This window comes from Pinus tabuliformis, chromosome Q (assembly GCF_031772625.1).
Source record: "Pinus tabuliformis cultivar Carrire ecotype Pingquan chromosome Q, CPIR1, whole genome shotgun sequence".
Taxonomy (NCBI): domain Eukaryota; kingdom Viridiplantae; phylum Streptophyta; class Pinopsida; order Pinales; family Pinaceae; genus Pinus; species Pinus tabuliformis.
This window is the reverse complement of record NC_142296.1, coordinates 1,265,761,316-1,265,773,318: the sequence shown is the minus strand read 5'-3', so window position 1 is coordinate 1,265,773,318 and position 12,003 is coordinate 1,265,761,316. Positions and strand designations below refer to the sequence as shown.

The 12,003-nt window shown below is 37.6% G+C and overlaps 1 long non-coding RNA gene across 1 annotated transcript; it reads left to right on the top strand.

Annotated features, from left to right (window-relative positions):
• Positions 1-10,824: 10,824 nt before the first annotated feature.
• LOC149224434 (uncharacterized) lies at positions 10,825-11,632 on the top strand. Its single transcript, XR_016249067.1, has 3 exons — positions 10,825-10,948; positions 11,040-11,120; positions 11,208-11,632. It is a non-coding gene; the product is annotated as an uncharacterized LOC149224434 (long non-coding RNA).
• The last annotated feature ends 371 nt before the right edge of the window (positions 11,633-12,003 follow it).

The following is a 12,003-nucleotide window of genomic DNA, read 5'->3' as shown; positions in this document are numbered from 1 at the left end:
CAAACAGTTTTTCAAACACAGTAGGCACACAGTTTGAGAAACTTTTCCCTGTTCCTAAGATACATGACCGAGTTTATGGTACGTGCATATTTATATGCAAAAGGGAAACCCTTACATTACAAGGTGGGTGAGTGCATCTCAAGAATTGAACCAATAAGAAGCAACCTTCGTAGCCACCAAGGAAAAGACATTGTTTTCAAACAAAAGATCAAGCAGTGTACGCATATTGCCTCATGTTCTCAATAGAACAGGAGCTCCAGTAAAGCACATGTCCACATAATAGACTATCATTACAACACAATATCAAAAATAATATAAAGTTGCCAAGCATATAACCTCTTCCCTAATAGTTAACAAACGCCATGAAGCAAAACATGTATGACAGAATTCATCTTTTCAGGCATTGAAAAGGAAGGGATATCCAAAGGTAAAAGGTTCTGAATTCAGAAGTTCAGTGAACAGTTTTTCAAACACAGTAGGCACACAGTTTGAGAAACTTTCCCCTGTTCCTAAGATACATGACTGAGTTTATGGTACGTGCATATTTATATGAAAAATGGAAACCCTTAGACTACAAGGTGGGTCAGTGCATCTCAAGAACTGAACCAATAAGAAGCAACCCTTGTAGCCACCAAGGAAAAGACATTGTTTTCAAACAAAAGATCAAGCAGTGTACGCATATTGCCTCATGATCTCAATAGAACAGGAGCTCCAGTAAAGCACATTTCCACATAATAGACTATCATTACAACACATTATCAAAAATAATATAAAGTTGCCAAGCATATAACCTCTTCCCTAATAGTTAACAAATGGCCATGAGGCAAAACATGTATGACAGGATTCATCTTTTCAGGCATTGAAAAGGAAGGGATATCCAAAGGTAAAAGGTTCTGAATTCAGAAGTAATATAAGCCACTCCAAACAGTAGAAAAAGGATTGAAAAGAAGGGATTGATCTAGTAGCCTGAAAGGGATTCGCATAATGGTTGTTATTTGACACAATCTCAGCGCTCTCCTTATACAACCCCGACACCCAAATAGAGGATTACAACCACAGTGCAATTCTTCAACACTTGGACATCAATGTGTCAACTACAAGAGGAATGTTTCTGAGTGAGGACAGGGTATGAATCAGATTATAAAGAAAGACTGGCAAAATCATAATCAAGATTTGGGAACCATTTCAAATCCTCTATTAAGTACGCAGTTGATCTTTTCAGGCATTGAAAAAGAAGGGATATCCAAAAGCCCTAAGATACATGACTGAGTTTAATAAACAAACAGTAGTGTTCTGGAAATACAATATGAGGTACTGGATTTCAAATTACATATTATAGGTCTGATCAAACAGAACATGTACCTACAACAAGAAACAAAATAGGCCACTGAAAAGACAACTACGCCATGAAGCAAAACATGTATGACATGATTCATCTTTTCAAGCATTGAAAAGGAAGGGATATCCAAAGGTAAATAGTTCTGAATCCAGAAGTTCAGCAAACAATTTTTCAAACACAGTAGGCACACAGTTTGAGAAACTTTCCCCTGTTCCTAAGATACATGACTGAGTTTATGGTACGTGCAGATTTATATGCAAAAGGGCAACCCTTACACTACAAGGTGGGTGAGTGCATCTCAAGAACTGAACCAATAAGAAGCAACCCTCGTAGCCACCAAGGAAAAAACGTTGTTTTCAAACAAAAGATCAAGCAGTGTACGCTTATTGCCTCATGATCTCAATAGAGTCGGAGCTCCAATAAAGCACATATCCACATAATAGACTATCATTACAACACATTATCAAAAATAATATAAAGTTGCCAAGCATATAACCTCTTCCCTAATAGTTAACAAACACCGTGAAGCAAAACATGTAAGACGGGATTCATCTTTTCAGGCATTGAAAAGGAAGGGATATCCAAAGGTAAAAGGTTCTGAATTCAGAAGTTCAGCAAACAGTTTTTCAAACACAGTAGGCACAGTTTGAGAAACTTTCTCCTGTTCCTAAGATACATGACTGAGTTTATGGTACGTGCAGATTTATATGAAAAAGGGCAACCCTTACACTACAAGGTGGGTGAGTGCATCTCAAGAACTGAACCAATAATAAGCAACCCTCGTAGCCACCAAGGAAAAGACATTGTTTTCAAACAAAAGATCAAGCAGTGTACGCATATTGCCTCATGATCTCAATAGAACAGGAGCTCTAGTAAAGCACATGTCCACATAATAGACTATCATTACAACACATTATCAAAAATAATATAAAGTTTCCAAGCATATAACCTCTTCCCTAATAGTTAACAAATGCCAAGAAGCAAAACATGTATGACAGGATTCATCTTTTCAAACATTGAAAAGGAAGGGATATCCAAAGGTAAAAGGTTCTGAATTCAGAAGCAATATAAGGCACTCCAAACAGTAGAAAAGGGATTGAAAAGAAGGGATTGATCTAGTATCCTGAAAGGGCTTCGCATAATGGTTTTTATTTGACACAATCTCAGCCCTCTCCTTATACAACCCACACATCCAAATAGAGGATTACAACCACAGTGCAATTCTTCAACACCTGGACATCAATGTTTCAACTACAAAAGGAATGTTTCTGAGTGAGGACAGGGTATGAATTAGATTATAAATAAAGACTGGAAAAATAATAATCAAGATTTGGGAACCATTTGAAATCCTCTGTTAAGTACGCAGTTGATATTTTCGGGCATTGAAAAAGAAGGGATATCCAAAAGCCCTAAGATACATGACTGAGTTTCATAAACAAACAGTAGTGTTCTGGAAATACAATATGAGGTACTGGATTTCAAATTACATATTATAGATCTGATCAAACAGTTGGGATTTAACAGACTCTCTTTGCCAAAAAAATTAATTAAGTACAGCAGATGAATACCCGAATAGAATCGCTATTACGTTAACAGAAAACAAAGAATTACCTGTTCTTGTGTGGCGCTGGTTACCTTTGACGGTTAGGTGACTGTTAGGAGAGCAAATGGGAAGTACCACTACAACCCTCAAGAATTTTCACGAACAGCAAAGATAAAGTAAAATTTAAGCTAACAGTGACCATAATATATATTAAACTTCATAACTACCACCGGGCGAGGGCAAAATGAACTACAGGAAACCCGGCCTACGCAACCCTCCTCGTCCTCTACGGCCCTCGTCGAAACCCTTCTCCCTTCTCTGTAGGTCAGCCACCCTATTCTGCAACAACTCTGCTGCACCCTCCTCAATGACCTCGCCCTCCTCTGCATCAAACGCGGATATCCACGGGCACGATGCATTCAGTGAGGTCGTTAGGGTAAAGTTTGGTACGTAACAGAAACCGATTTATTAACTAAACCTTAAAATTCCTTAACGTATTAGTTATTAATTAGACCGCCGATTTTTCTTCAATCGTCTAACATTACATCTAACGGCTACGATTAAGACACAAAGGCATTTGGTGGGTTCATTTCAAAGGGAAATGCCTTACGGTGTAATTACACTTCCTACCCATGATCGCAATACAATTGGTGACATGAAGGACACTACCAACTATCGGAGTAGTCTACCTAGGCGGAGGAATTGCCCGGTTTCTGTCGCCGCCCAAAAAAATTGTCCGGCTCCGGCCACCGGCAATCCCTCCGCCCTCAGCCACCCTCCCCTAGCTCTGCCACCCTCTTCCTCCGGCATTCACTCCCTGATTTTTCCACCAGATCGGATCGAAGCTGGCAACCCTGAAATTTCGCTGACAAATCGCCGCCGCGGAGGAATAATGCCTTTGCCAATTCGAAATGGAGGAACTGCCCGATCGCAGGCTGCTCACTCACCTTCCTCCTCGACTCGGCGCCTCCCGCTCTGCTGCTCGCCATCTAGGTACACTGGACTAAGACACCAGGTTTGTTCAGATGTTTAAATTTCAATTCTCTGCATCATGGATAACATAGCAGTGTTGTTGCGAATTTCCTGTGCCTCCTATGGCGGGCTGCAACACTCTGAGGATCCACCGACAGCTTGTTCGTATTCTGTGATCCCTTTTGAGTTTTCTTCTTCTTTTTTGACGCAAATGAAATCTCCTGCTTGGAAACCGAAGCCGAAGCCGAAGCCTCGCTCGTGCAACCGCTGTCTGGTGTCGAATTGGGTGCATTATATTCTTCACTGAAACAGAGCACAACGTTTGATTGGGTCGACATTGGAGAGTTGTGGAGGACATCGGGCAACAAAGTTGGGGTTCCAAGCAGAGAATTGAAATTCCCGCTGCTCTCAGATGGGAATTTCACATTATTGAAGAATAGCAAATCGTTATTGTTGAGGAGGGAATAATCTAAACCGGGCACTGAGAAGTCATAGGTTCCATACTCCATGCTATCCAAACAACCTGAAAAAGAGGAAGAGGAGGGGGCCCAAAAACTTTGAAGCGAATGGGGGTGCGATCTCTATTTATCTGTATTTGCAGGGGTGGAAAGATAAGGAGTAGTCTAGCTGCTTCTCATAAACGCTTTCCACCATCACTCACTTGATGCACCATAATTAGAAGAATTCCCATCATTAGAAGAATTTGAATTGCATGCTCAGTATTAGAGACCTTTTTATTGTTCGGGTCATGGGGAGATTCTATGAAACGTGGAGAATTATACATAAGTGACCCAACTCATCACAAGTGTAACAATATGTGCATACGATTCCAAATGTCTTAGCATTAATCGCAGGTATAGCCAACTGACTGTTATATGCCTTTGAAATTTCCACCTTCACCGCCATAGCCTTGAGCTTCTCCACTTTAATAGAATATAACTCTTCTTGTGCCACCCCCACATTCTCATGGATCTACCTCACCTCCAGGAAATTAAATTTCTCACCAGAAATCTGGTTTGACAAAATCTCCTTTAACCTGCAGGCAATTATCATGGAGATGGCTTTATAAATGAAATTGCTGAATGAAAGTGCCTGAATTTTAGAAATGAACTGGGGTTATCAGTCTTTGGAATCAGTGTAGTAAAGGGAGAATTATAGGATGCTAGTATTTTTCCATAGAATCTAGACTTCTCATTGACTTTCCACCAGTCTTCTTCTATGAAATGAAAGCACCCTCAACATAATTCCACAGGCAACCCATCATGCCTGGGGCTCTTATATTTTAAAATTTTTGAAGACCTATAAGTAATTCTTCCCTTCTCACCTCCTCCATTAAATTTTGGTTGTCTTCAAGACTCACAAAAGTAGGGAAGAATGTAGACATCTTAAAAGCTCAACTATTGTTTCTCTTCTCTCATCCTTATAAATAGATCCTAAACAACTCACACTCTCTTGCACTATATCTTTGAAGCTAGTTGCCAGTAATCCATTTGATTTTTATACCCTCCACAGTGTATTATTTTTCTGTAGGTTGCAAATGATGAAAAAACTAATGAGTTCTCAACCACAGCTTGTAGCCACAATGCCCTACATTTTAGACTCCAGGATTTTTCTTTATCGAAAAGCAGTGCCCTCTTCTTTGCTTCCAGCTCATTCACCTTTAATTTTGTGGCTCAATTAAGAAACCAAAACCATCACTCATGTACATGGAATCTAGTTTTGCCTCCACTTCCTTAAGCAGTCTCTCCTTCTTATGTATTTTGTAAATTGCCAACTCAATGGACTGTTTAGCCCTTTTGAGGTTCTGTTCAAATTGTAGGGCATTTGATCCCTAAGAAGAACCATCAAATGGAATCCAGACATCCTTTAGTTTATTGAAATATTTCTCCTCCTTAACCATTCAAGATTTAGGTTGAAGGGACGAGGGGTTTTCTCTTTGTAGGAGCCAATTTTAGTATTATAGGGAAGTGGTCAGAATCCCCTCCACACAAGACTGACTTTTGGATCTGATAGCTTCATCTAAAAGTAGGTCTGATATAAGAAAATGGTCTAGCCTTTTCGCAATTATATCTACTCCAACCGTCGTATTTCTCTAAGGGAGAGATTTATTACCTCAATAGTGTTGGAGAAGCCTCAGGAATTTATATGCAACATATGAAAATTGATAAGTGCGATTTTGTTCCACTTCTAAAACAAGTTTATATCTGGGGTAAGAAGCACGCAACAATACTCTATTATTTCACTTGATGCACCATAATTAAAATAATCCCCATCATTAGAAGAGTGTGAATTGCATGTTCACTATTGGAGACATTTTTATTGATCGGGTCCTGGGGAGATTATATAAAACATGGAGAAAGATACATAAGTGACCCAATTCATCACAAGTGTATCAATCTGTGCAGAGCATTCAAAATGTATTAGCATTAAGCACAGGTAGACCCAGCTAATTGTCTTATGCCTTTGAAATTTCCACCTTCACCACCATAGCCTTGAGCTTCTCCACTTTAATAGAATGTAACTCTTCTTGTGCCACCCCCACATTCTCATGGATCTACCTCACTTCTAGGAAACTAAATTGCTCACCAGGAATCTGATTTGAAAAAATCTCCTTTAACCTCTAGGCAATTATCTTGGAGATGGTTTTATAAATGAAATTACAGAATGAAATCGGCTTGAATTTTAGAAAGGAACTAGGGTTATCAATCTTTGGAATCAGTGCAGTAAAGATAGCATTATAGGATGCCATGATTTTTCCAAAGAATCTGGATTTCTCATTAACTTTCCACCAGTATTCTTCTATGAAATGAAAGCGTCCTCAAAACAATTCCATAGGCAGCCCATCAGGCCTGGGGCTCGTATATTTTAAAAAATTTGAAGACCGGTAAGTAATTCTTCCCTTCTCTCACCTCCTCCATTAGATTTTGGTTGCCTTCAAGATTCACAAAACTAGGGAAGAATATAGACATTCTTAAAACCTCAGCTATTGTTGCTCTTCTCTTAGCCTCATAAATAGATCCTAAATAAGTCACACCCTCTTGTACTACATATTTGAAGCTAGTTGCCAGTAATCCATCTGATTTTTTACCCTCCACAGTGTATTTTTTCCCTATAGGTTGCAAATGATGGAAACATTGACACATTTTCAACCCCAGCTTGTAGCCATAATTCCCTTCTTTTTAGACTCTAGGAATTTTCTTTATCCAAAAGTAGTGTCCTCTTCTTTGCTTACAACTCATTCACCTATAATTTTGTGGCTCAATTAAGAAACCAAAACCATCACTTTTGTACAGGGATTCTAGTTTTTCCTCCACTTCCTTAAGTAATCTCTCCTTCTTATGTATTTTGTAAATTGCCAAATCAGTGGACCTGTTTAGTCCTTTTGAGGTTCTCCTCAAATTGTACGGAAGCTGATCCCTGAGAAGAACCATCAAATGGAATCCATGCATCCTTTAGTTTCTTGACATATTTTTCCTCCTTAACCATTCAGGATTTAGGTTGAAGTGATGAGGGGTCTTTTCTTTATAGGAGCCAATTCTAGTATTACAAGGGAGTGGTCAGAATCACCTCCACATAAGGCTGAATTTGGATCCGATAGCTTCATCTAAAAAGAGGTCTGATATAAGAAAATGGTCCAACCTTTTCATAATTCTATATACTCCAACCCTCTTATTTCTCTAAGTAGGGGAGAGCTTTATTACCTCAATAGCATTGGAGAATCCTCAGGAATTTCTATTTAACATGTGAAAATTTATAAGTGGGATTTTGTTCCCCTTCTAAAACAAGTTGATATATGGGGTAAAAAGAATGCAGCGATACTCTTTTAATTCACTTGATGCTTCATAATTAGAATAATTATTAGTCATTAGAAGAGTGTGAATTGCATCCTCACTACCAGAGACCTTTTTATTGATTGGGTCCTAGGGAGATTCTATGAAACCTGTGAGAAATGAAAGGTGGGATTTTTTTACTTTATAAAGAAAATTGATATCTAGGTAAGAAGCGTGTGACAATGGTCTTTTAATTTTCTTGAAGCTCTATCATTACTCTGTGAATGGTGGTAGTTGGAATGCAATGGTTTTCATTGGTTTTGATTATGCCTTTGTTAGATGTTTAAAGAGTGAAACTAACATAGTTCTTCTTGATGATTACATTATACCTAAGTAAATCTGATGGTTAATGGGTTGGCTCTCTATTATTTTCTTCCATTTATTTCTTGGGTTGACTAATATGGCTTAGATGGTGTTGCAGCGTATTTCTAGTTTTCTGATTTTTGAATTTACTTTTTCACTATTCCCTGAGGGTTATATGAAGTAGAAAATAAAGTAACTCTTTTGCGGCCAGGCTATACTATTGATGGCCTTTTCAACTGGTATAAATGCTTCATAGAAAATTTATATTGTTCCTATTTCAGGTTTCAAATTTCAATTTGCTCTATTACTTTATTTACAATTTAACCACTTTACTGTGTTTGTTGCTCATGTGTGTGCATTAGTTTGTTGGTTGAAAACTAGTGTAGTTGTCCTTGCTGAGAATACTTTTGTTTCCTTCTATAATATATTGATGGTCGTTTCAATTAAAGTACTTGGGTCCAAAGAGTTTGTCCAGAGCAGTGATTTATTACAATTTACAATGCATTACTGCAGACAACTTCAAGTACTGCAAAGTCGGATTTAGCACCAACTCATCCAATTAGGCTTGGATTGGCATTGAACTTCTCTATTTTCTACTATGAAATAATAAATTCACCTTAAAGGTATGCATGTTTCCCTTTTTTCACTGATATAAAAAGTATGCTTAAGTAGCCTAGTGCATTTAGAAAGTTTTAGAAGTGAGTATATGCCAAATTTGCATGCCTCTCACAAGCACTTCCCTATTACATGAGTAAATAATTGTTCTTCCGAGATCCTCCAATAGCCAGCATCACACCATCACATCTCTAAGATGCAATACAAGTGATAACAAAGACAATCTCCTCCCTTTATATATACTGAGGTGAGAGAGGCTAACAATAAAACATGGACTAAGTCCACAAGCAACACTATTGCTTAGTCAACAACAATGCTTCCAGTGGAGAGCTACTTTAAGCATGAATGCCACAGGGCACAATAGGGTTTCTACCATAGATGAATATCTTCATCTAATCTTGATACAGTTAACGAAAAAATTATTTTGAAATCATCTTGATTATTTTGTGGAACAATACAGGTGTGTGCCAAGATTGGTCAATTTTCCCTAATTATTTCCCAATTATTGTTGATTTAATCTTTTCAAGACTTTTTGTCCATTAATTTGTCCATTATCTCAGAGTTGATGGATTACCCGCACTAATGTTCAAAGAAATTCGAAAGATCAAGTTTTGTTCTGGCTTTGGGTAGCTGATGAAATAATGATGATCTAGACACTAAATTCGCCGGTGAATGAGACTTCTTTGTGTGTGAACTAAAGATTAGTATAATAATTTGAATCATATAATCATATAACAATTTGATTAAATACTATTAAATAATGGTATTTAATAACTATAATTAGGTACAATATTTGAATCATATAATCATATAACAATTAGGTCCAACCATTCTTCTCCAGTTCACCCATCTAGTTGAAGAAGCCTTATACTCTGTACTAGGCCTCTCAGACCCCACATTGTCAAGTAGAGGGTTGCAAGAGCTCACTTGTGCAAACAAACAAACCGACACCGCAAACACAAGTGAAGTTCACTCCAAAATTGCACTGAAATGACTTGTGATCATTACATAATTATATACATGAAACAATCTCCTTGGATGAAGTTTTGACTAAGCTAACCTGTGATATAAAGGATTTATTTTCATTTCTCTCTGTAGCTAGAGAGGCAGGGGATGTGTCCTTATTTCCTCGTGATAATGCAATTTTTACAAAGGAAAGCATTGAAGAAGAGGAAATTCATATTGAGGTATGTGGAGAAGATGAAGCATGTAGCATTACTCATGCTATCCCTAAAGAACAGCTGTATAGAGGATATTCTAGGGAGAATCCTAAAGTAATTCAAGAAGATTTGTCAGATTTGGAAGGACAGGCTTTCATTTCAAATTCAAGCAATTTGCTTTCTTGCTTCCAAGAGTTGGTAACTTTTCTTCCCCCCCCCCTTGAATTTTCCTGAGAAGGTTTTGGTTTCTTGGAATTCAATCATTGCAGGATATTCAATAATGTTGTTGAGTCATACTATTGTTACCTAAAAACAACATTTCTATCTGATAGAAGGAAAAAATGTGCCCAGAGGATGGATTGGTTATTGCATATGTTACTAACAACAGTTGAACCTTGTTATCGGTTCAAGGAAATCTTAAAAGAAGAAGGATTTCTAAACAACTACAAGAGAGAAAAGTAGCTAGAATCATCAGTGGAATGAGCAAGAAAAATTATGGACACTGATTGTTGTCCTCATTAGAACATAACCCATGCTTATTGGGTGAGAAGTCAGACAAATCGAGGTAAAAAAATACCTTGTCACCTGGTATCATAAGAATTTTATAACGTGTGAATGTCCATGGTCTATCCGTGGAAATATTTGCAAGCATGCCATAAAAGTTAATTGGTTGTATTTCCACTCGGATAATTCAAATCCATTGCTTCATCAGCATGTAGAGGATAACATATGCAATGACCCACCTGAGATCAATATAGAGCCTCAAAACCATGATGCAGATGTCGATTCTACTCTTATGGCCACAAATGTTGTTGATGCAGATGCCGAGGCACTTCATTTAGCAAGGGAGGAGTTGTTTAGCTATACACATCTCATTTTCGATAACCCTCCTACTACTTTGGAAAAGACAATCCAGTTGAATGGTATGCTTAAAAAAATGTTGGATGAAGCCAATAATTTGCACGTTACTGATTTTGACTTCTCACCTGGATTGGGTTCTCTTGATCCATCTTTGAAGAGGAAGAAGAGTTTCCTTAGCCCCACAAAAAAAAAAGAACCAACAGAAAAAACAGTGGTTTGGAAATTGATTTAAATGTTGATCCATCAGAATATGAACCATTTGAGTTTTGATTCCTCAATAAGCGAGGACGTCATCGACCAAATAATGTCGTGTCTATGGTTCCAGGTTAGTTTCATGTGTTGAATAGAGTCATGGTTTTAGATTTAAGTATTTAATCATCACTATTCTTTAACATGTGGTATGTTTATTTTTACAGCGATGCAACAATCCCCAACCATGGCGATAACCCAAGACCAAAGGGAGATGCAAGACCATCCAACCTTACCTGCCATGCCAGGTACATTTGACACTCTTTCATTGTGTGTGCATATATACCTTGATGCTCTAGAAAATTTCTTTGCGATAACGTTTGACATTTTTCTAGGTAACTATAGAATAAGTGGAGAAGCATCATCTTCTACCATGACTGATCATCTATGGAAGGACTTCAACTCTAGTGGGAATCAATGAGGTATGCACAAAGAATAGATAAGCTAGGTTATCATGGCGTCGTCAGGTGGCCCTTTATCATATGATAAGTATATTTATGTTTTCCCATTGTTATGTTGTTATGAAAATACCTTTTTCATAATCTGTTCATGGTCACTGAAAAATTTGCTCGCTGTCAAATAGAATCTCTTTACTTATTTATGTTCATGCAACATGTTTGATTTTTATACTTAAACATGTAGTTACTATGTTCTCATACCTATGTTCATGGTTCGATGTTTATTAGATTTATAGATCTTTATATTTTACATCTTTATAAAGTTATGGTTAGATGGTCAAAGGCCAATGAGGTTTGGACCTTATCATTGCGTTTTTTGTTGTTGGATTTTTGATTCCTTGCCTTTAGTCAAAGATCTCGTTGGATTTTCATGACTTCATCAAGCTGATTTTGCCTCCATGGAATAGTATATGATAGCGTTGTAGATTGTTATGTTATTTTAAACATGCCCTCTTCATGATTTGTTGACATTCACTGAACAATGTTCTGTCTTTTTATGCTTGTGATAAAGTGTTAACTGTCTTGTAGACTACTCCTTATTTGTGGTCCTGAATTTTGCAGGCACAGGAACTCCGTCCAGAAAGGGCAAAGACAAATGGAAACATGCATTCTGCAAGAGAGCTAAGAGATGACTAAATAGCAAAAGCCCTGAAGGTGCTTGAATGCTCTTTGA